Here is a 22,615-nt window from a genome sequence, read left to right on the forward strand (position 1 = left end):
ATAGGTTCAGAATTGAGTTGGTGTAGAGAAAATATTCCTGCTGAAAGTGGAAAATAGTGTGCATGTTGCTGAAACTTGTTGCCTGCAATTCCTGTGCCATGTGGGAACTCCAGGACACTTCATGTGGAGTGGAGTGGAGTGGAGTGGAGTGGAGTGGAGTGAAGTGAAGTGGAGTGGAGTGGAGTGCTTAAACCTGCAGCAGGTGCAAGCAGGGCGAGCCCATGCAAATTAACTCTTGGGACTTGACACTTCATGTGTCCTGGATAACCACGTGCGCAGTAAGTGCTGTCAGCTGCTGGCGGGAGTCACTGCTGGGCATATGGGAGGCTGAGAATTTTTTGGATCGAACGTTCCAGAGGTGGCCACCCCGCAGTCAGAGAGTTCATGCAGCTAGTAAGTGGGTCGCCATCCGGCAGGGTAGGAAGAGGCAGTTAGTGCAGGAATTCACCAGGAGTGTTGCACTCACAACTGGTTTTCAGTACAGTGAGAGTGATGGCACCTCAGGGGAGTGCAGTCTAGAGCACATCCACTGCATTGTGGGGCATATAGCTGCACAGGGGGAAGCACAGCAAAGTGTAGAAATGCAGCTGTTATAGGGGATGCGATAGTCAGGGGGGATAGACAAGCGTCTCTGCAACCATTGACATGAGTCTTGTATGGTGTGTTGCCTCCCTGGTGCCAGGGTAAAGGATATCACTGAGAGAGTGCAGAATATTTTGCAGCGGGAAGGGAAACAACCAGAAGTCATGGTCCATGTTGGAACCAATGACATAGGAAGGAAAAGGGTTGAGGTCCTGCAGGCAGAGTTTCAGGAGCTAGGAAGGAAGTTAACGAGCAGGGCCTCAAAGGTAGTAATATCTGCATTACTCCCAGTACCACGTGCTAGTGAGTATAAGACTAGCAAGATAAAACAGGTTAACATGTGGCTGGAGAAATGGTGCAGGAGGGAGGGCTACAGATTCCTGAGGCAATGGAACCAATTCTGGGGCAAGAAGGACCTGTACAAGCTGAATGGGTTGCACCTCAACAGGGCTGGGACCAATGTCCTCAAAGGGAGGTTAACAATTGCTGTGACGGAGGGTTTAAGCTAATTTGGCAGGAGGAGAGGCACCAGGATAAAGTATTAGAGAGGAGATACAAGATGCACAGTGAGAGACAAACAGCATTTGAATAAAGCGTAGTTCAGAAATAGGAGGGATCAGACAGGGGGAAATGTGAGGCAGACTAAGATGGGTTTGGAGTGCATGTGCGTAAATGCATGGAGCATGGTAAATAAGGTTGATGAGCTGCAGGCACAAGTAGCCACATGGTATGATGACATAGTGGCAATAATGGAGGCCTAGCTCAAACAAGGAGAGGAATGGGGACTTAATATTCCTGGCTACAATGTACTGAAGAAAGATAGGAAGGAAAAAAAGGAGGGAGTGGCAATATTGATCAAAGAAACTGTTAAAACACGAGAAAGGGATGATGTACTTGAGGGTTCAAAGGCAGAATCTATTTGGTTAGAATTAAGGACCAATAGTGGAGCTGTTACGCTACTATAGGCCATCAAATAGTGGGAAGGAAATAAAGGAGCAAATTTTCAGACAAATTGCAGAAATATGCAAGAACTTTAGAGAAGTGATAATGGGGGACTTCAAGTATATTCTAATATAGCAGTGTAAAGGGCAAAAAGGGGGAGGAATTCCTAAGATGCGTACAAAAGAACTTTCTTCATCAGTATATTTCCAGCCAACGAGAAAGGAAGCAGAGCTGGATCTAGTTCTGGGGAATGAAGTGGGGCAAGTGGAGCATGTTTCAGCGGGATAGTATTTGGGAAACAGTGATCACACTATCATTAGGTGTAGAGTAGATATGGAAAAGAACAAGGAATAATCAAACATAAAAATACTCAACTGGATGAGGGCTAATTTCAGTGAGTTGAAAAGAGATCTGGCCCAGGTGGATTGGTAACAAAGATTGGCAGGTAAACAGTAAATGAGCATTGGGAGGCCTTCAAAGAGGAGATAGTTTGGGTACAGACTAGATACATTCCCACGAGGGGGAAAGAACATAAGAACACAAGAAATAGGAGCAGGAGTAGGCCAATCGGCCCCTCGAGCCTGCTCCGCCATTCAATAAGATCATGGCTGATCTGATCCTAACTGCCAATCCACTATCACAGAACCATCTCCTGCATCTAACAGAATTAGACACACGAAATAGGAGCAGGATCAGGCTACATGGCCCCTGGGCCCGCTCCGCTACCCACAGGGCCATGACCGATCCGAACCTAGACTCATGTCCAAATTCCTGCCCGCTCCCCGTAACCCTTAATTCCCTTTACTTCTAGGAAACTGTCTATTTCTGTTTTAAATTTATGTAATGATGTAGCTTCTACAGTTTTTTGGGGCAGCATATTCCATGGAGCTACCACCCTCTGAGTGAAGTAGTTCCACCTCATCTCAGTTTTGAAAGAGCAGCCCCTTATTCTAAGACTATGCCCCCTAGTTCTAGTTTCACCCATCATCGGGAACATCTTCCCCACCTCCACCCGATCCAACCCCTTCACAATCTTACATGTTTCAATAAGATTGCCTCTCATTCTTCTGAACTCCAATGAGTAGAGTCCCAATCTACTCAACCTCTCCTCATATGTCCATCCCCTCATCCCCGGGATTAACCGAGTGAACCTTCTTTGTACTGACTCGAGAGCAAGTATGTCTTTTCTTAAGTATGGACACCAAAACTGTATGCAGTATTCCAGGTGCGGTCTTACCAATACCTTGTACAACTGAAGCAATACCTCCCTATTTTTATATTCTATCCCCCTAGCAATGAAAGCCAACATTCCATTGGCCTTCTTAATCACTTGCTGCACCTGCATACTAACCTTTTGAGTTTCGTGCACCAGGACCCCTAGATCCCTTTGTACTTCAGTACTTTCCAGTTTCTTGCCATTAAGATAATAACTTGCACTACGATTTTTCCTGCCAAGGTGCATAACCTCACACTTTCCAGTATTGTATTCCATCTGCCAAATCTCTGCCCACTTACTTAGCCTGTCTATGTCCCCTTGAAGGTTTTTTATGTCCTCCTCACTCACTACTTTCCCCCCCATCTTAGTATCATCTGCAAACTTTGATATGTTACACTCGGTCCCCTCCTCCAAATCGTTAATATAGATTGTAAAGAGTTGGGGACCCAGCACTGACCCCTGCGGAACACCACTAGTTACTGATTGCCAGTCTGAGAATGAACCATTTATCCCAACTCTCTGCCTTCTGTTAGATAGCCAATCCTCTATCCATGCCAGAATATTACCCCCAATCCTGTGATTTTTTATCTTAAGCAATAATCTTTTGTGTGGCACCTTGTCAAATGCCTTTTGGAAGTCTAAATACACTACGTCCACTGGTTCCCCTTTATCCACCCTATATGTTACTTCCTCAAAGAACTCCAGCAAATTTGTCAAACATGGCTTCCCCTTCATAAAACCATGCTGACTTTGTCCTATTAAATTATGATTATCCAAATGTCCTGTTACTGTCTCCTTAATAATGGACACCAAAATTTTACCTACCACAGATGTTAGGCTAACCAGTCTATAGTTTCCAGCCTTCTGTCTACTGCCCTTTTTAAATAAGGGTGTTACATTAGCAGTTTTCCAGTCTGCCGGGACCATTGCCGAGTCCAGGGAGTTTTGGAAAATTGTTACAAATGCATCCACAATCCCTACCGCCACTTCCCTCAAGACCCTAGGATGTAAGCCATCAGGTCCAGGTGATTTATCCGCCTTGAGTCCCATTATTTTACCGAGTACCACTTCCTTAGTGATTGTGATCGTGTTTAGCTCCTCCCCCCCTTTAGCCCTCTGTTTGTCCAGTGTTGGGATATTCTTAGTGTCTTCTACTGTAAAGACTGATGTAAAATATTCATTCAGTGTTTTTGCCATCTCCATATTTCCCACCATTAATTTCCCGGTCTCATCCTCTAAGGGACCAACATTTACTTTAGCCACCCTTTTTCTTTTTATATAACTATAAAAACTCTTACTATCTGTTTTTATATTTTTTGCTAATTTACTTTCATAATCTATCTTCCCTTTCTTAATCAATCTTTTTGTTATTTTTTGCTGTCTTTTAAAGGTTTCCCAATCCTCTATCCTCCCACTAGATTTGGCTACCTTATATGCCCTTGTTTTTAGTCGAATACTATCCTTAATTTCTTTACTTAGCCACGGATGGCTGTCTTTTCTTTTACACCCTTTTCTTCTCAGTGGAATATATATTTTTTGGAAGTTGTAAAATAACTCCTTAAATGTACACCACTGATCATGTATCTTCTTACCCTTTAATCTATTTTCCCAATCCACTCTACTCAATTCCGCTCTCATACCTTCATAGTCTCCTTTATTCAAGCTTAGCACGCTTGTTTGAGATCCAACCTTCTCACCCTCTAATTGAATATGGAATTCAACCATGTTATGGTCACTCATTCCAAGGGGATCCTTTACTAGGACATTTTTAATTATTCCTGTCTCGTTACACAGGACCTGATCTAAGGTTGCCTGCCCGCTGGTCGGTTCAGTTACATACTGCTCAAGAAACCCATCCCTAATACACTCAATGAACTCATCCTCAAGGCAGCCCTGCCCAATTTGATTTGTCCAATTAATATGATAGTTAAAATCCCCCATAGTTATAGATGTTCCCTTATTACAAGCCTCAACTATTTCCTGATTGCTACTCCGTCCAACAGATTTGCCACAGTTCGGAGGCCTATAGACTACGCCCACTAGTGTTTTTTTCCCCTTATTATTCCTTACCTCCACCCAAACTGTTTCATTGTCCTGATCTTTTGACCCAATATCATTTCTCTGTATTACAGTGATTCCTTCCTTTATTAACATAGCCACCCCACCTCCCCTTCCTTCCTGCCTGTCCTTCCTGATCGTTAAATAACCTGGTATGTTTAATTCCCAGGCATTGTCACCCTGCAGCCATGTTTCTGTAATGGCCACACGATCATACCCATATGTAGTTATTTGTGCCATTAACTCATCTATTTTGTTACGAATGCTACGTGCATTCAGATAGAGAACTTTCAAAGATGTTTTGTGACACTTAGTTCCTGCTTTTGCCCTTTTTATTACTTTACCTTTTACTCCATACCTTCTGCCCCTTCCTGACATGCTCTGGTTTTTAATTTCCCCACTGCTACCTAAGTCTATGACCTTCTCTGTTATCATTTGTATTATTTGCTCTCTAGGAACCTCCCCCCCACTAGTTATGGCATCGAAAGCTAGAGCTCCCTGGATGACGAAAGAAATAGAGATTAAAATGAAACAGAAAAAGGAGGCTTATGATAAATGCCAGGTTCATAATTCAGTACAGAACTAAGGTGAATAAAAAATGTACAGAAAGAGAACTGAAAAAGGAAGTAAGAGGGGGAAAAAAAGTTAATGAGAATAGATTAGTGGCTAACATAAAAGGGAACCCAAAAATCTTTTATGAACACATATAGGTAAATGGGTAGTCAAAGGAAGGGTGGGGCCGATTATAAACCAAAAAATCTTCTTTTGGGGGCAAAGGGCATGGCTAAGATTCTAAATGAGTACTTTGCATCTGTCTTCACTAACAAAGAGGATGCTGCCAATGTCACAGTAAAGGAGGTGGTAGTAGACAAATGGGAAGGATAAAAATAGATAAAGAGGAGGTACTTAAAAGGCTGGCAGTGCTCAAAGTGCAAAAGTCACCCAGTCCAGATGGGATGCATCCGAGGTTGCTGAGGGAAGTAAGGATAGAAATTTGGGAGGGTCTAGCCACAGCCTTCCATTCCTCCTTAGATATGGGGGTGTTGCCAGAGGACTGGAGGATTGCAAATGTTACACCCCTGTTTAAAAAAAGGGAGAGGGATAAACCTGGTAACTACAAGCCAGTCAGCCTAACGTCAGTGGTGGGAAACTTCTAGAGACAATAATCCGAGACAAAATTAATTGGCATTTAGAAAAATTTGGGTTAATAAAAGAAAGTCAGCACAGATTCATTAAAGACAAATTATGTTTGACTAACTTGATTGAGTTATTTGATGAAGTAACAGAGTTTTGATGAGGGTATTGCGATTGATGTTGTGGAAATGGACTTTCAAAAGAGTTTTGATAAAGTACCACATAATAGACTTGTTAGCTGTGTGGATACAAAATTGGCTAAGGAACATAAAGCAGGGTAGTGATGAGCAATTGTTTTTTAGACTGGAGGGAAGTGTGCAGTGGTGTTGGGACCACTGCTCTTTTTGATATATATTAATGATCTGGACTTGAGTATACAGGGCATAATTTCAAAGTGTGCAGATGACACGAAACTCGGAAATGTCATAAATAGTGAGGAGGATAATAACAGACTTCAGGAGGACATAGACAGACTAGTGAAATGGGCAGAAACATGGCAGTTGGAGTTTATGACAGAGAAGTGTGAAGTGATTCATTTTGGTAGGAAGAATGAGGAGAGGCAATATAAACTAAATGGTACAATTTTAAAGGGGGTGCAGGCACAGAGAGAGCTGGGGGTATACATACACAAGTCTTTGAAGGTGGCAGGACAAATCGAGAAGAATGTTTAAATGGCATACGGGATCCTTGGCTTTATAAATAGAAGCAGAGAGTACAAAAGCAAGGAAGTTATGCTGAACATTTATAAAACTCTGGTTAGACCCCAGCTGGAGTATTGTGTCCAATTCTGGGCGCCACATTTTAATAAGGATGTCAAGACCTTAGCGAGGTCGCAGAGGAGATTTACTAGAATGGTACCAGGGAGAAAGACTTCAGTTACGTGGAGAGACTGGAGAAACTGGAGTTGTTGCCCTTAGAGCAGAGAAGGTTAAGGGGATATTTGATAGAGGTGTTCAACATCATGAAGGGTCATGATAGAGTAAATAAGGTGAAACTATTTCCAGTGGCAGAAGGGTCGATAACCAAAGGACACAGGTTTATGGTAATTGGCAAAAGAACTAGAGGCAACATGAGGACATTTTTTTTACACAGCAAGTTGTTGTGATCTGAATGCACTGCCTGAAAGGGTGGTGGAAGCACGTTCAATAATAACTTTCAAAAGGTAATTTGATAAATACTTGAACAGAGAAAATTTGCAGGGCTACGGAAAAAGAGCAGGAAAGTGGGACTAATTGGATAGCTCTTTCAAACAGCTGACACAGACAGGATGGGCCGAATGGCATCCTTTTGTGTTTTATCTTTTTACGATTCGACGGCCCTGATATTTATTGGGCGGGATTTCCAAGCAAGGGGGAGGAGTTCTGATCGGGAACATGCGTGTTTTTTTAACATGTTCCCCACTCGGACGCCATCTTGATTGACAGGCTTGACTCCCTGTTGGGCGGGGAATGCTCCAGAAGAGGCCGCAGCCCAGGAGCAGGTAGGTTTCCTGCTCCTCGGGGTAGGGATCGTGATGGGGTGGGTAGAGCGTGGTTTGGAAGGTCAGGGGTGATCACGGGGGGTCGAAGAGAAATCGGGGTCAGAGAGGGGGTGTTGGGGGTTGGTGATCACAGTGGGGGGTTCGGTGATCGCAGAGCAGTTCAATTGCGGGGGAGGGGGGAAGGTCTGATCATAGGGAGGGAAGGAGATTAGCTTGGGTGGCCGGGGAGGAAGCACTCCTGCTCCTTCTGCTCCTCCTGGCGCACAAGCAGTGCTGGAAATGCACTTACTTCTTCCATGCAGCAGTCCTCGCCTCCCTTTAGCTGCCGGGTTTCCCGAGGCCAGTGTTTCATGCAAAAATGAAGGGTAAGGAAGTCTAAGGTTGTTTCTGCAGGCATAGGACAGAGCAGTCCAGCACCCGACCACCTGCTTGATGGCTGCTGAAGTGGAGGTGGTGCTGCATGCAGTGATGGAGACCAGCCATTGTCAGTTGGGCATGGCAGTATCTGCAAATATGGTTGGTGGCATCTTGGCATGTGCAGCTAATCAGGTTTTTCTGGCTGATGATCATTCTGACATGCCTTCTTTCATGTAAAGTATCACATGTTGTTATTGGGATGCTTCTGAGGAACCATCCAGCATGACGGTTAGTCAGGCCGTCACACATATCTGTGCCATCAGACCTGCTGTTACAACCTCCTTTGAGAGCTGGAGCTTCAGCTAGCACTCCTCCTCTGTCAAAGCGAGGGATGTTCCTCTCAACTGCAAAGTTACTGGTGGTTCTGCACAGAGCAGCTCTCTTGCACTCTGGCCTGCCTAGCATCCCTTGGTTGTGCCTCCTATTCCAAATATATCAGGTAAGGGAATCCTATCTGGAAACCCAGTAGTGCTGGGGCAAAGAAACAAAGACTGGCTCCAATTGGCATAAAGGCCTATGAGCACTTAAGTGCCAGCTTACAAAAATCAAGATAATTGGGCAAAAGAGGTTTAAGACTGTTGAATGAATCCTCTTATTAGATTTTTCAAACTTATGGCCCTATAGATCTCAGCGCATAGTAACCACAGATGTGTATTTATATGCATGGTGACGTAAGAAAACTACTAGGCACTTGGTCTGAGTATTAAACAAGGCTTTAATCAACTGTTTTTCAACATGGAGGTCTAGTTGTGTCCTTCACTAGTTCCTGTTAAAGAATGTCCTGAGCAAGCTGGGCCCATGCCCGAGTATTTATACTCTCCCTGGACAGCGCCACCAGCAGGCCGCCCAGTATTACTTCATAAGTCATTTCCACATGAATGACAAGATTCATGTCACATGGGATTTGGAAGTAATGTTTATTCGGTGAAAAGATAATAACAAGATGAAGAAAGCATTGTTATGTCACTCTCGTATCATTTGAATATTATAATAATGCTTGCATTACCATGAAGTGCAGGGACTCAATGTAACAAGGGGGATTAAATTGGAGAAGCCCTGAAAGCAGGCGTGAGGATCGCAATCCGTGATTACCTCACACCCGTGCAGGCAGGATGTTAAATTGGTGCTGCCTCCTCTTCTAAATGATAGCTGCTGCAGCCATCGCTTCCCGCACTGTTCATTGGCTGCATGCATCAGCAGGGGGCCCAATATCGCGACTGGGTAGCGCTACTTAAAAGCAACCTGCATCTCTTAAAGGGGAGGTGCATTGTGGCTCCAATAAGTGGTGGGAGTCGTTTGTAAACTGAATCTGATACTTTAAGGAATGGCTGAACATGCGAGTGAGCGAGCATCAAGGTTTTCTGATAATGCACTGGAGGTCTTGGTGCAAAAGGTGGAGAGAATGAGAGACATCCTGTATCCGCAGTGGGAGGCTGCAGGAGGCCCTCCAGACATATGCTCAGGAGGCAGTGGGAACAAATAGCTCCAAGAACATGGATGCAGTGCAGGAAGAAGTTTAACGATCTGACACAAGTGGTCAAGATGAGGGAGTGCAATCTTCAAATGGCATATCCTACCAACTGCACCACTAGCCTCATCCACTGCTCAATTCAATACACCCCGCATCACCCACCTACCAACAATCTCTATCATTCAGTACTCAACCCTTCAATTCATATGGTTTATCTTACTGTCACACACTTAGCACTGTTGCAAGCCTCACACTCACAACTTACACACACTGGCAGCTATTCAACCATGACAGCCACATCACCCAAACATATTGCAGGACACTCACTGACACACTTCCAACTTTCTTGCAGGAAAAGGAGGCACATAACAAAATACTGGAGGAGGACAAGCACGCCTGCATATTTTAACCCCCTGGAGAAGACAGTACTGGCCTCATGTAAAGGTCCATCGCTGAGCCCATGGCCAGTGGCAGCGCTGGAGGGATCGATGAGGAGGGTCTCTGCAGTACTAATCCTTTTCCTCTCTTTTCACTTCTCCCTCATCCCACAACCTCTTCTGACTCACAAGCTGCAGATGGTGTAAGCACGCACTTCCTACTTTCTCCTCTCCCTTCACCACAACCCAACCCTTGTCCCTTTTTCATTTCAAATACCCAAGAACAGAAACCTTCCCAGTCAGAGGAGCAAGAGGAAGAAGACAGTGAAGATGAAGAGACACCGTCACTTGATCTTACACTCGCAGCCACCAGCTCAGGGACTGACACTGCGGCTATTTTAGAGGCTAAGATAGACGGGGATGAGACATCGGGCACAAGTGCTCAGGAGCCAGGACGGAGGGAAAGGATAACGCAGGTGCCAGCTCGCCGGAGGGCGAGGTCACACATTAGTTCTGCTGCAGAGGAGTTAGTTGAGGATTTCGATGGTCCAGGCTACAGAAGAAGGTTGATGGGCGTACACAACCAATTTCTTGGTACACTGGAAAACCTGCCAGAAAGGCTGTACACAATATAAAGGAGCATGGACAAGTCCACCTCCAACGTGGCACAGGGTTTTGCGTAAAGCTTGGAGCCCATCCTTTCCAACATGGAATGGGTGGTCACCATCAGCACATCTGTGGAACCCACCATCTTATGTCACAGCTTTCATTGCAGCATAAACAGCGTCCATCAATGGTCTGAATGCTGCATTGGAATCTCAGACTGCTGCTTTGGAAGATCAGACTGCTGCCATCGTGGCTCTGGAAACCACTATTCAAAGGGGCTTCCAGGGCATCACAGCAGTCCAGCAATCTGCTCTTCAACAGATCAGTAGGATAGCTGAGGCGCCACCCTGGGAGATTGGCAGTGGTTCCATGGAACAGAACCCCGCTGTCCTCTCTCAGGATGATGGCATTTTGTGCTCTCACCCCTGCCACTCTACCAGTTCCCTTGCTGTTGCCTGACAGCCAGCCAGCTTAGACTGCTGCAGCCCAGGCTGAGATGGTACAGTCTGAAGCTGGGCCCTCTAGGCCCAGAGCAGCTCGAGTTCACCCTTCAAGGCCATCTGCAGTCTCCTCAATTGAAGGTCAGCAGCCTTCCACCTCCACTGGGGCCACTGGGGAAGCACCTTGCAGAAGCACTAGGATAGGAAAAGGCACACGGAAGACAGGCACTAAGGGAATGCACAAGGTTGATTAGTTTCATTCTGATGCATTATTTAATGAGTGAATTGATACATTTGGATTTGAATTTGCATTTGGTGGTGGTTTTTATTTCTGTGGTGAACTGAGGGAGGAACCAATATGTGTTGTCAGAAAGAGAGCGATGTGATGTTCAGTGAGAGAGGAAACATAAGGAGTCTGGGACTGTTGGTGAATGGGGAAGTGTAGTTGAAGTTACTGGTATCACTCATGAATAATCTCATCATGTAGAGCCCTGGCAGAATGGGACTATCTACATTGTACCCACCCTTCCTCTTCCTCCACTTCCTCTTGCACGTCTTCCTCCTCCTCTTCCTCATGCTCCTGCTCCTCAGCTTCTCACCTGATGGGTGGTGGCAAGTGCAGTTCCTGACCGGAGTCATGAGCCACATCATGAGAGTTTAACCCTTTTCACCCAGTAGCCAGCCTTTGACTTGCCGTGGTGATTCAAATGCAGGTGGAACAGAGGACTGCCACAGAATGAAAGAATTGTGACTGCTGCCAGGATAATGGGCATTCACCTGCATGATGGTCACACACCAACTGTACATTGAGGCAGTGGAATCCCTTTCTATTGATGAAAATGGCCAAGTTCAGATGAGGCACATACATGGCAATGTGCACGTAGTCAACAGCACCCTGCACAATGGGGAAGCATGCAATCTGTGCAAACCCTTATGCTCGCTCCTCCTGCTTGTCTCTGGCAATAGGGAATGAGTTGAAGCTGTCTCTGTGCAAAAGGATCCTCAATGACCTCCCATCTACAGCAGTGTCCTGCAAACTGTGAGATGTTGCTTCTATCTCCAGCAGCAGCCTGAAAGGAGCCAGAGGCATAAAAATTAAGAGCCACGGTCACCTTGACAGCCACGGGCAATGCTGTCCTTGCCCGGCTTTGAGGCTGCAGTTGTAGCTGCAGCAGTTGATAGATTTCAGTCATGACATCTTTTGTGAACAGAAGACAGCTCATGGACTGGTCGTCGCTGAAGTTGAAGTAAGAGAATTGCTCCCTGAAGACCCTCCGTGGATATGGCCTCCTGCTGAGTGCCCTGCTCCCCCTCCTCCTCCTCCCCTTCTAGCAGCTTGTCGTGATCTGCGTGGTCTCTCTTCATTCTCCCAGTCACGCTTAATTCGCAGAGGAAGCCCTACTAGGCCAACCATGTCTGTGTAGTGAAAACCTGTTCCAAAATCGGCTCCAGCATGTCTGAAGGAAAAGGACTCTTAAAAGGTAATTTGAACACCTGCTGACTTAACTTTATTACATTGTGGACACATTGGCCCCGATATTAATTGGGCGACGCGCTGGGAGCGGGGATGTTTGATATCACGCGGTAAACCCCTAAGTAAGTTCAGCGCATCTGTCAGTGGCTTTTTAACGTAGCCACCTTATTAGCATTTTACTTCCGGGTTTCCTGTCCAATCAGCGGCAGCGGGTGTGGTGTGGATCTGCATGATGCAATATCAACTCCAGTATTCAAAGGGACAATCCAAAGATGCAAGTTGAATGAGTTGGAGTTGTCAGGAAGAAAAGTGGAAGTGTCACAATTGAGTCCAGATCCAGACGCTCAAAGGTTGTGAACTGCTTCACTGACACCTCCCTTGATGTGGTGCTGGGGGTTGTGAGGGGTAGGAGAGAGATACTCTTCCCCAGCAATGGGAGGATGAAACCAGCAGCTGAAACAAAGAAGACGTGGTTGGAGGTTGCAGAGGAGTTCAGCAGCAGGACCATGGTGCCATGCTCCTGGATGCAGTGAAGGGAGCAGTTTAATGACATAACCTAGTCAAGAAAGGTGAGTTCAGTTGCATATTCACCTACATCCTGCTGTGCGCATTACCCCACCCCCTCACTCAGCCTTTTCAAGCCTATTCCATCATATCACTCCTCATACCCACTTCCTTGCACGCCCACCCATCCTTCTCTTTTAATGCACTTCCTCACATCACCATCTATACATCCACCACTGCCACTCACCCGCATCCTTATCCAATTTCGTGCCTCTCCCTCATAGTCACGCTTAACCTCACCTGGTATCTCGCTGACTGCTCACTACCTCACAGCTTCATGCCTCGATGCAGGCATACAGATTGACGGTGAAGCAGATGATCTGGCTACAAGAGAAAGCCATGCTACACTACAACGGTGTCCATCAAAATACATGGAATCTTCCCAACAAGCTTGAGCCAACCATGAGTGCATAGCTTTCATTATGGGGTTAGTCTAAGATAAACATTTGGGCCTGGATTTTGTGGGGCCCATGACGGCGCATGCACGAAAACCCGGATCTTGCGATCTGTCAAGGTTCGCCTTGACAGACCCTCCGAACCAAAAGAAACTCACTTTCGCTGGTGCAGAGTTGGGCTATTTGCCCAACTACTGCCCAGCGAATGCCCACAAAACCCTTACACCTGGTAAAGCAGGTGTAGGGCCTGCTTTCACCAGCGTAAGGGTTAATATAAATGTTAAATTTAACATTTAAAAATAAAATCCACAAATATTTAAAATTAGTCTTTGTAAATTTTGGCCCAAATTAAAATAGTTAAAATTATTTTTTGAAAAATTAAATTTTTATTGTAAATCTTTATTAAAAGGACTTTTAATTAAATATGAAAATGGGAACATTTATTTTATTAGAGTTGTGTAAATTATTTAATTATTTGGGGGTTCCTCATATGCTAATGGAGATTCTGTTTGTAAATGGAATCCCCATAAGCATGATGAGGAATCCTCCTTTCTAATAAGAGGACCTGGCCCACGTGATCCCAGGGACGCTTCTGAACTGCCTGCATCCCTGGGATCCTTGGGCCTTTACGCAGGCGTACGCCTGGAGGCCCAGGACATGAAGCCCAGGTGCCAGCAGGTAGGTTCGTATTTTTTTTCAGGTCGGAGGCTTACTCCGAAGGTACGCCTCCGACTGCAAATCCCGGCCCTTGAGTTCCAAAAGGTTATGCATGTTGAGAATTCAGAAGAGGTTATTGCATTGTTGTTAAAGTAATTCTAATTTGTGCAGAAACCCAAGATGTTTAAATTCTAATGTCAATTATCTAGTGTATTAATAATAAATGATTGTTTTCTTTGTAAAGCCATGTTTTGTGCCTGAAGTTTCTTTAGGAAAAAGAACCCATTAAGTTAAAAATAAAATTAAATCATGTGGAGATAAAAAGGCAGTTCCCCAAATTAAAGTGTAAAATCACTTTGCACCTTTTTACTCCTACATCTGGAAGCAACTTCTTTCAGCACACAAAAAGTACTGCAGGACAAGCCAGACCATTCCCTGTAGAGTATTAAAACTTTAGCCGAGTATAGAAAACCTCCAAAAACGCGTACAATTGCACCAGCAGCCAGAAGAAATAAACCAGCAAATTACCTATAAGTACTTCATGATCCCTTTAAATAACGTTGGGGGGGAGGGTCGAGAGCAGTGGTGGGGGGCAGGTGGCGGTGGTCCTTCATGCCATTTAATATGTGAGGTTAAGACTGTTGGCTGGATTGTGGAGTTCCAAAATTTCCAAAATGGCTTCAAATCAGCATTGCACTCTGATTCGCATCATGATCTCGCTGCCGATGGGAATCCTCCCTTATCGGCTGCACATATTAGGAAATCATGGGTGTGCAGCTCTCAATTTCCTATCCGTTACTGGGCGATAAATGGTGGACAGCGCCCCTGCCATTTCCCAATATTGGTACCCATTGGGCACGGCTCTCCGTTGGCAGTACACACCTGGAAATTTACCCCATATAATATAATTCTAAAGGGAATTGGAAACGGAAGAATATGAAAGAGTACAGGAAAAGAGCAGGGAAATGGGTTTAAAGTAGCTAGTGTTATTTAAGGAGCAAGTGCTGGCAGAGCCATGATGGGCCAAATGGTCTCTTGTGTTTTAAATCTGTAGTGTATGTACTTTGCAGAAGGAACTATATTCTGCAGCCCCTGTATACTGCAGTACCACTAGTGACCACCCCTGTATATAAGCCTGTGAAGTAACTTTGCATAGTAGTTCCAGTTTTGTCTCCACTCAGTAAACACCTGTTGTAACCAGCTCCTGCAGTCCGTGTCTCAATTACACACGGACATAATACTGGCGACGAGCAGATGCGAACTTACCTACAGTCTGCACCACCTCATGGGGATCCATCCCTGAAGCGAAGTTGTCAGAGGTCGAGGGCAAAAGGAAGAAGGAACGAAAAAAAAAAAACACAGCAGAAACGAGCGTCGACCGTGGGCAACCGCCTCTGATTCATCGGATTTGAAGATTGCAGGAGAGGCTGTCGAGAGCGAGGCTTGGTTATCCAATCTATGGTGTTCCAGCTAATCGGGCTGGTGGCAGGTAGTACACTGATCCTTACTGGGCTGCGGCGGGCTAGAGCTCGATCAGGTGGCTTTTCAATGGGGCCGAGCAGCGTTGTCGGGAAGAGGAGAGAGAGAGAGAGGGTGGAGCACACAGGGTGCGGCCGGTGCTACGAAGCCGGGCAGCGTACAGACCCGAGAAGAGGGAGGAAAGTGTCCCGTAGGGTTTGCTCTGACGACGGGAAAATAAAAGAAATTAGAAGCGCAGAAAGCCGCGAGGAGCTGCAGTTGCCACGGGGACCGCGGAGAGTGGCGTTAGCAGCAGCGCGGGGGGAAGTGCGCGAAGACCATAGGGTGTCGCCATCAAGGCATAAAAACGCCAGCAACAGCGCCATCTTAATCCAGCGGGGAAGAAGGCAAAGCGCGGGAGGCGCCATTTTGTTAAATCGGGGAAGAAGGCAAAGCACGGGAGGCGCCATCTTAGATTTCCAAGATGCCGAAGACTGGCAATATCACTGCCTTCGATAATGCAATAGAAGACTGGACCACGTATGTGGAAAGAGTCGAAGTATATTGCAAGGCAAACAAAGTAGCCGATGAGAAAAAGGCATCGGTACTACTAAACTTAATGGGCGCAAGAACGTACGGCCTATTGCGGAACCTGATCACTCCAGCCAAACCGATGGCGAAGAGTTTTAACAAAATTGTTGATATCTTACAGGAACACCTAAATCCTACACCGCTGCTGATAGCAGAAAGATTTAAATTCCACAGGAGAAATCAGCATAAAGATGAGAGCAATGCTGATTACCTTACGGAACTATGCAAGCTATCAAAGCACTGCCAGTTCGGAGCAGGACTGACAGACACTCTACGGGACAAATTTGTCTGTGGACTCCTGAGTGAAGGAACCCAGAAGAGGTTACTCTCAGAGAAAGAGCTGACGCTGGATAAGGCTTTCAGCTTGGCAGTATCGTACGAAGCAGCAGCAAGGGGAGCTGCGGAAATACAGCAAAAGCCACAGGAATACGGCACCCATGAAATGACACGGGGATTTGAAAAATGTTATCACTGCGGCAGAACAACCCATGACCAGAAGGACTGCTGGTCCAAGGACAAAATATGCAGGCAATGCGGAAAGACGGGACACATTGCACGAGTTTGCAGGTCTGGAAAGAGGACTAACGACAACAAAAAGGCTACTAAGGAACAGTACAGGAAAGTACAAAAGATGACGGACAGTAGTTCCGAAGACCAGAAGAGCGATAGTGAATCCGGGAACAAGAGACTAAGCTGTCTCAAACTTCACAACGTCATCGCAAAAGAGGATCACCGAACCATTTGGGTCACCCTCATGATAGCAGGGTCCCAAGTCAAAATGGAATTGGATACAGGATCAGCCCTGACCATCATGAATCGACGAGACTACGAGCGGCTATTCTCACACATACCCTTGAAAGAGACATCCATTGTCTTGAAGACGTATATGGAGCAGAAAGTATACCCCAGAGGGAAAATAAGGGTGCCTGTCGAATACAACGGCAAAGAAATACAGAAATTGTATCTGTACATACTGCAAGATGGTGAACCACCGTTATTGGGATGTGAATGGATCAGAAAGATAAGTTTAGACTGGCACTCCATTCAGGCACTGACTGTGGCTGGTAAAAAGGATGACGACGTCACACCTGGACGGTTGTCAGAAATCTTAGCTAACGCTAAAGAGGTATTTCATCAAGAACTGGGAACTCTTAAAGGCGTAACCGCCTCGATAAAAATAGAAGAGAATGCAATCCCCAAGTTTTTCAAAGCAAGACCGGTACCGTATGCAATTCGCCCAGCTGTCGAGGCAGAGCTGGAGAATCTGGAGAATGCAGGCGTGTTATCTAAGGTAGACTGGAGCGAGTGGGTGACACCCATCGTTCCTGTCATGAAAAAAACGTTAAACAATAAGTCTGAGGAGCCAAGGAAGGTTCGCATCCGTGGGGACTTCAAGGTGACGGTGAACCCAGTCCTTCACACAGTACAGTATCCTCTTCCAAGGATAGAAGATATTTTCGCCTCACTATCTGGAGGGAAGCGTTTTACAAAAATTGACCTAGCACAAGCATATTTGCAGATGGAGGTTGAAGAATCCTCCAGGAAGTATCTCACAATAAACACTCACAAAGGTCTTTACCAGTATAATGGACTGGTATTCGGAGTAGCATCAGCTCCGGCGATATGGCAAAGAGCGATGGAACAAGTCCTGCAAGGGATTCCGGGGACCCAGTGTTACTTGGACAACATCCTAGTGACAGGTGAAAATGACAGTGAACACCTTGCCAACCTAGAGCAGGTGCTCACTGGACTAAGAGAACATGGGCTACGAGCCAATCGCCCCAAGTGCGAGTTTTTTAAGAAACAGATATCATATTGTGGCCACGTGATTGACGAAGAGGGGTTACATAAGTCCCCTGACAAAATTGAAGCGATAGTTAAAGCACCAGCACCTGAAAATGTGTCGCAACTGAGGTCATTCCTAGGATTGGTGAGTTACTACCATAAGTTTTTGCCAAATTTGTCCACAATTCTGCACCCACTGAACGCCCTACTACACACTGGAGTAGCTTGGAAATGGAGCGATGAATGTAAGCGGGCCTTTCAGAAGAGTAAAGACCTAATCACTTCAAGAGAAGTATTGGCTCACTACAACCCATCACTACCAATAAGACTGGCGTGTGATGCGTCTCCCTACGGCATTGGAGTGGTACTGTCACATAAACTCCTTGATGGTTCAGAGAGGCCGATAGCTTTTGCGTCACGCTCGTTAACTTCAGCCGAGCGTAACTATGCCCAGATTGACAGAGAGGCCCTCAGCCTGGTGTGGGGGGTGAAGAAGTTCAATCACTACCTGCACGATCAGAAATTTACTCTACTAACTGATCATCAACCTTTTGTCTCCATTTTCAACCCTCAGAAGGGCGTCCCGATAATGACAACACAACGGCTACAGAGGTGGTCCCTTTTCCTAGGGGCACACCAATATGACATCGAGTACAAAGGAACTAAACAGCATGGGAATGCTGATGGATTGTCGCGCCTACCGTTGCCGACGGTGGAAGAAGCACCTGCAGTGGATCCTGTGGAGATATTCCACTCGACCATAGTCGAATGTCTACCTGTGACGAATGCAAACATAGAAAAGGAAACACGAAATGACCCGACACTCTCCAGGGTCTATGATTTAACGGTGTAAGGATGGCCAGCACATGGCGAACCACTGCTGCCAGCATTCTCGGCGAGAAGAGAACAGCTGTCAGTGTGCAGAGGAACCTTGATGTGTGGATCCAGAGTAGTAATTCCAACCAAATTGAAGGATAGAGTGCTCAATGAGCTTCATGAGGGTCATCTGGGAGGGGTAAAAATGAAGAACTTAGCCAGAGCGTTTGTGTGGTGGCCGGGAATCGATAGAGAAATCAAAGAGATGACCAAGAGCTGTACAGGATGCCAGAAGGTCCAAAACGCCCCACCACAAGCCCCTCTACATCCATGGGAGTGGCCCTCATCTCCATGGCAAAGGGTGCACATTGATTTTGCTGGTCCATTTATGGACTCGATGTTTTTAATTGCGGTGGATGCACATTCAAAGTGGCCAGAGGTAATAAAAATGTCCTCAACCACCACAGAAAAAACTATCACAGTCTTACGAACCATATTCGCCAGAAATGGGCTGCCTGAACAGATTTGCTCCGACAATGGACCACAGTTTGTGTCTGAAGAGTTCCGGAGGTTCTTAAAGAACAATGGTGTTAAGCATTACACATCCGCCCCATATCATCCAGCCACCAATGGATTGGCTGAAAGGTTCGTTCAAACATTCAAGAAGGCTATCAAGGCAATGTGTAATGAAGACATACCCCTACAACACAAGGTGGATAACTTCTTGTTTGCCTACCGGAATGCGACACATGCGGTTACCGACCAAACTCCAGCCATGATGTTCTTCAATCGAAGACTAAGATGCCGCTTGGATTTGGTTAAGCCAAACATCAGAAGAGATGTGGAGAACAGGCAGTTTCAGAATATGAATGAAAGGCCAACCGGGAGTTTCAAGATAGGTCAACCAGTTTTGGCCCGGGACTACTGCACAGAGAAATGGCAGCCAGGAACGATCTGCACACGGCAAGGACCTCTAATGTATACCGTGGACGTTGGAGAGAGCATTGTAAGACGCCATGCTGACCAGATTCTAGAGTCACTGGAAAACGTCAATTCCACACCACGATCCGATACACCTGGTGATGAAACCGAAGTACCAATTGCATCTACCTCAGAATCGGTGATATTGGAAGCAGACGAACCAAACAACGACGTTGATCCCGAATCAACTTTGCCAGAAGAACCGGATACCCCAAAGAGGCGTTATCCAGACAGAATCAGGAAGCCTCCTCAAAGACTGAACTTATAATTGCTTAACTTCAGCTAATGTATCTAGCAACTGTAATTGTAAATATGTTATTTAATTATTAATCGAACGTTATGTACTGTTTAGCTAAAAGGGGAGGAATTGTAGTGTATGTACTTTTCAGAAGGAACTATATTCTGCAGCCCCTGTATACTGCAGTACCAGTAGTGACCACCCCTGTATATAAGCCTGGATAGTAACTTTGCATAGTAGTTCCAGTTTTGTCTCCACTCAGTAAACACCTGTTGTAACCAGCTCCTGCAGTCCGTGTCTCAATTACACACGGACATAATAAAATCTATGGGCTAAATTTGTGTTTTTAGCACTTCTGATGCAGAGTTGTGCATCCCAGCGATGCGTGTGGGGAATGAAAAGTTACCACTGTGATTCCATGCAACTCTATAGAAAGGCATGTTACTGAACACTGAATAAATACAACTTACTGTGAACAAAGCAATGAAGTTCTATTCTGAAAGCAGGTGAAGTCCCACGCCCCTGTGAGTATTATGTGGTGTCAGATGTTAGGAATACCACAGATATAAATAAGCTGAATCCAACTAATTCACAATCTGGAGGGGAGTCTGCCAGAGAATTGAGATTTATATTTTATCAACAGGATTAATACAAAAATCCCAAGAGGATATCAGCTTTGACATTTCTCCCCATGACATGAAAGAAGCATTGGAGCAATTTGGCATTGGCTCAGTTTGGAAATGAAATGAAAACAAACTCATAGTTGTGAAAATGGTGTTTGAAGAGCACTGTAATCACAGAAGAAAATGGAGCTCATGATATCTCATGTCAAGCTTAAGAATGAAATAGAGTTTGAAGTTTTGAAGGATCATCTTATTTAAGATTTTATCGTATGTGCTGAACACAATTCCAGCCAGCCTCCTTCATAACAAAGGCTTGACATTCAAGAGGTTATGACATTCATTTGTCAAGCTGCAGAAATCGGTATCACACAAATAACAAAGAGAGAAATGAGGTCAAAAAGTCAATGTAAGGTAAAAGAAGGTGTAAGTGGCGAATTTGGGATTAAATTACCCTTCTTTTCCAAAAAATTATTAATTCCCATTTTTCTTCGGTCAAATTCAATGGCAGCCAATCAAAATAGTAGTGTAGGATGATTTTGTGAACCTGATTTAGTTAGTGGGCATATGAGAAAACCAGCCAATCATGACACACTTGCAATGATGTTCCGTTCACACTTCTCCAGTAACTAACTAGCTATTTAACAAACATAACTTTAAAAAAGTTTGGTAATTTAGCTCTAGAGCGCATAATACAAATGTATAATAAGAAGAGGGTGAAAATGGCAATTTACCTGCAAGGTCCTGCGTGTAGTGAGAATTTTAGCACCCCCTTTCTGCATATTCCCAGATATTTCTTGTTTTGTTTTGTTATAGAAGATGGCATGGTAAAGGCAGATTTCTTGCTGACGGTAACATCACAAATAAGGTGCCCATTATGGGGTCAATTTTCGTCTTTAGTCATAAATGGTGCTGTAGCAGGCCGAAAATTACAAACTAAAGAATTGCCAACTTACGTTTGGAGGTCCATCTGTTCTGATTTGCGGGCAGACCGTGAATTAGGCAGCCATTACTGCTGCCAGAAACAAGCGGGAGCCTCATTAATATATTTTAAAAGGGGTCAGATGACAAAGTTAAGACCCTGATGCAATTTTGGTGCCAATCAGCACTGCCACTGCTGCTTCCTCAATCCACCCACAAACCATGTCGGGAGGTTATCATTCTCTGCGCTACTTAAAGGCTAACGGTGGAAATAAGTCTGGTAATGGCTTCTTCTTCATTCTTTTTGGGACTTTTAGGGCTGAATTTTTACCTTGGATAGTGTGCGGGTTTGAGAGCGGGTGGGCATTTAAAAGCACTGAAATTGACAGCGTATGGGGAAGCTGGCTTCAACCCGCCACCTTTAATGTGGGCACATTAGTCAGCACGCCAGAGACCCGCTCGGGAGAGGAGTGTGACCTAATTAAAGCAGTTTAGAGATCGTTACGAGGCTATTAACAACCTTTTTAACCTGATGTTGCAGCTTTTACTGGCTGTCTATGGGATTCCCAGGCTTGCTGAACCTCACCAGTGAAAGCAAGGAGAGAGCAGAGCGACCATTGAGGAAGTTGAACAATTGACAGTTAAAGAATCACATAAATACTCACACTTTACACCTGCTTCCTTGCCGAAGGGAATGGCTCTTGCTGACACCATTTGTGCTGAGAATTTGCTTTCAGGAGTTTGGAGGTGATTTCTACAACTTCAGAAGTCACTCTCACTACATTGGAAGTCACTCTCGCTACATTGGAGGATTGTGCCTCTGATCTCCACTTTGCCTGGCTGTTTCGCCTTGGACCTCAGATTCGGACCAAGATGAGCCCCAGCAGCAACAAAACCAAAAGGAGCAGCTACAGCACTGACCTGCCACTCCACAGGAGAGAGGGGATGAGTACAGGGGTGGACCTTGCAGGAGACGATACCCAGACATGACTGAATACCAGTGCCTCAGGAGGCTCAGGCTATCGCGTCAGGTTGTGGCAGACATTTGTAGCCTGCTGGAAGAAGACCTGCTGCCAAGTGGACCTGGTGGACACGAGTTACCATTGGTTGTCAGACACCACCGCCCTCAACTTCTTCACCTCAGGCTCTTTCCAGGGATCTGCAGCAGACATTTCCAGGATCTTGCAGTCGGCTGCCCACAAATGCATCACCCAGGTGACCGATCCCATATTTGACAAGGCAGGTACTTATGTACAATTTTCCACTGTTGAAGCCGGTCAGACTGAGTAAGTGCTTGGTTTTGCGGCTCTGACTGGCTTCCCACAGGTGCAGGGTGTCATCGACTACACACATGTGCCCATCAAAGCACCCGCAGATCACCCAGGAGTGTTT

The 22,615-nt window shown here is 45.5% G+C and overlaps 1 pseudogene; it reads left to right on the plus strand.

The window, feature by feature from the left end:
• Positions 1–8,051: 8,051 nt before the first annotated feature.
• LOC147117667 (uncharacterized) overlaps positions 8,052–22,615 on the plus strand; it is a 68,991-nt pseudogene continuing 54,427 nt past the window's right edge.

Source organism: Somniosus microcephalus, chromosome 5, assembly GCF_052327205.1.
Source record: "Somniosus microcephalus isolate GS21.2 chromosome 5, FLI_Smic_1.0, whole genome shotgun sequence".
NCBI lineage: Eukaryota > Metazoa > Chordata > Chondrichthyes > Squaliformes > Somniosidae > Somniosus > Somniosus microcephalus.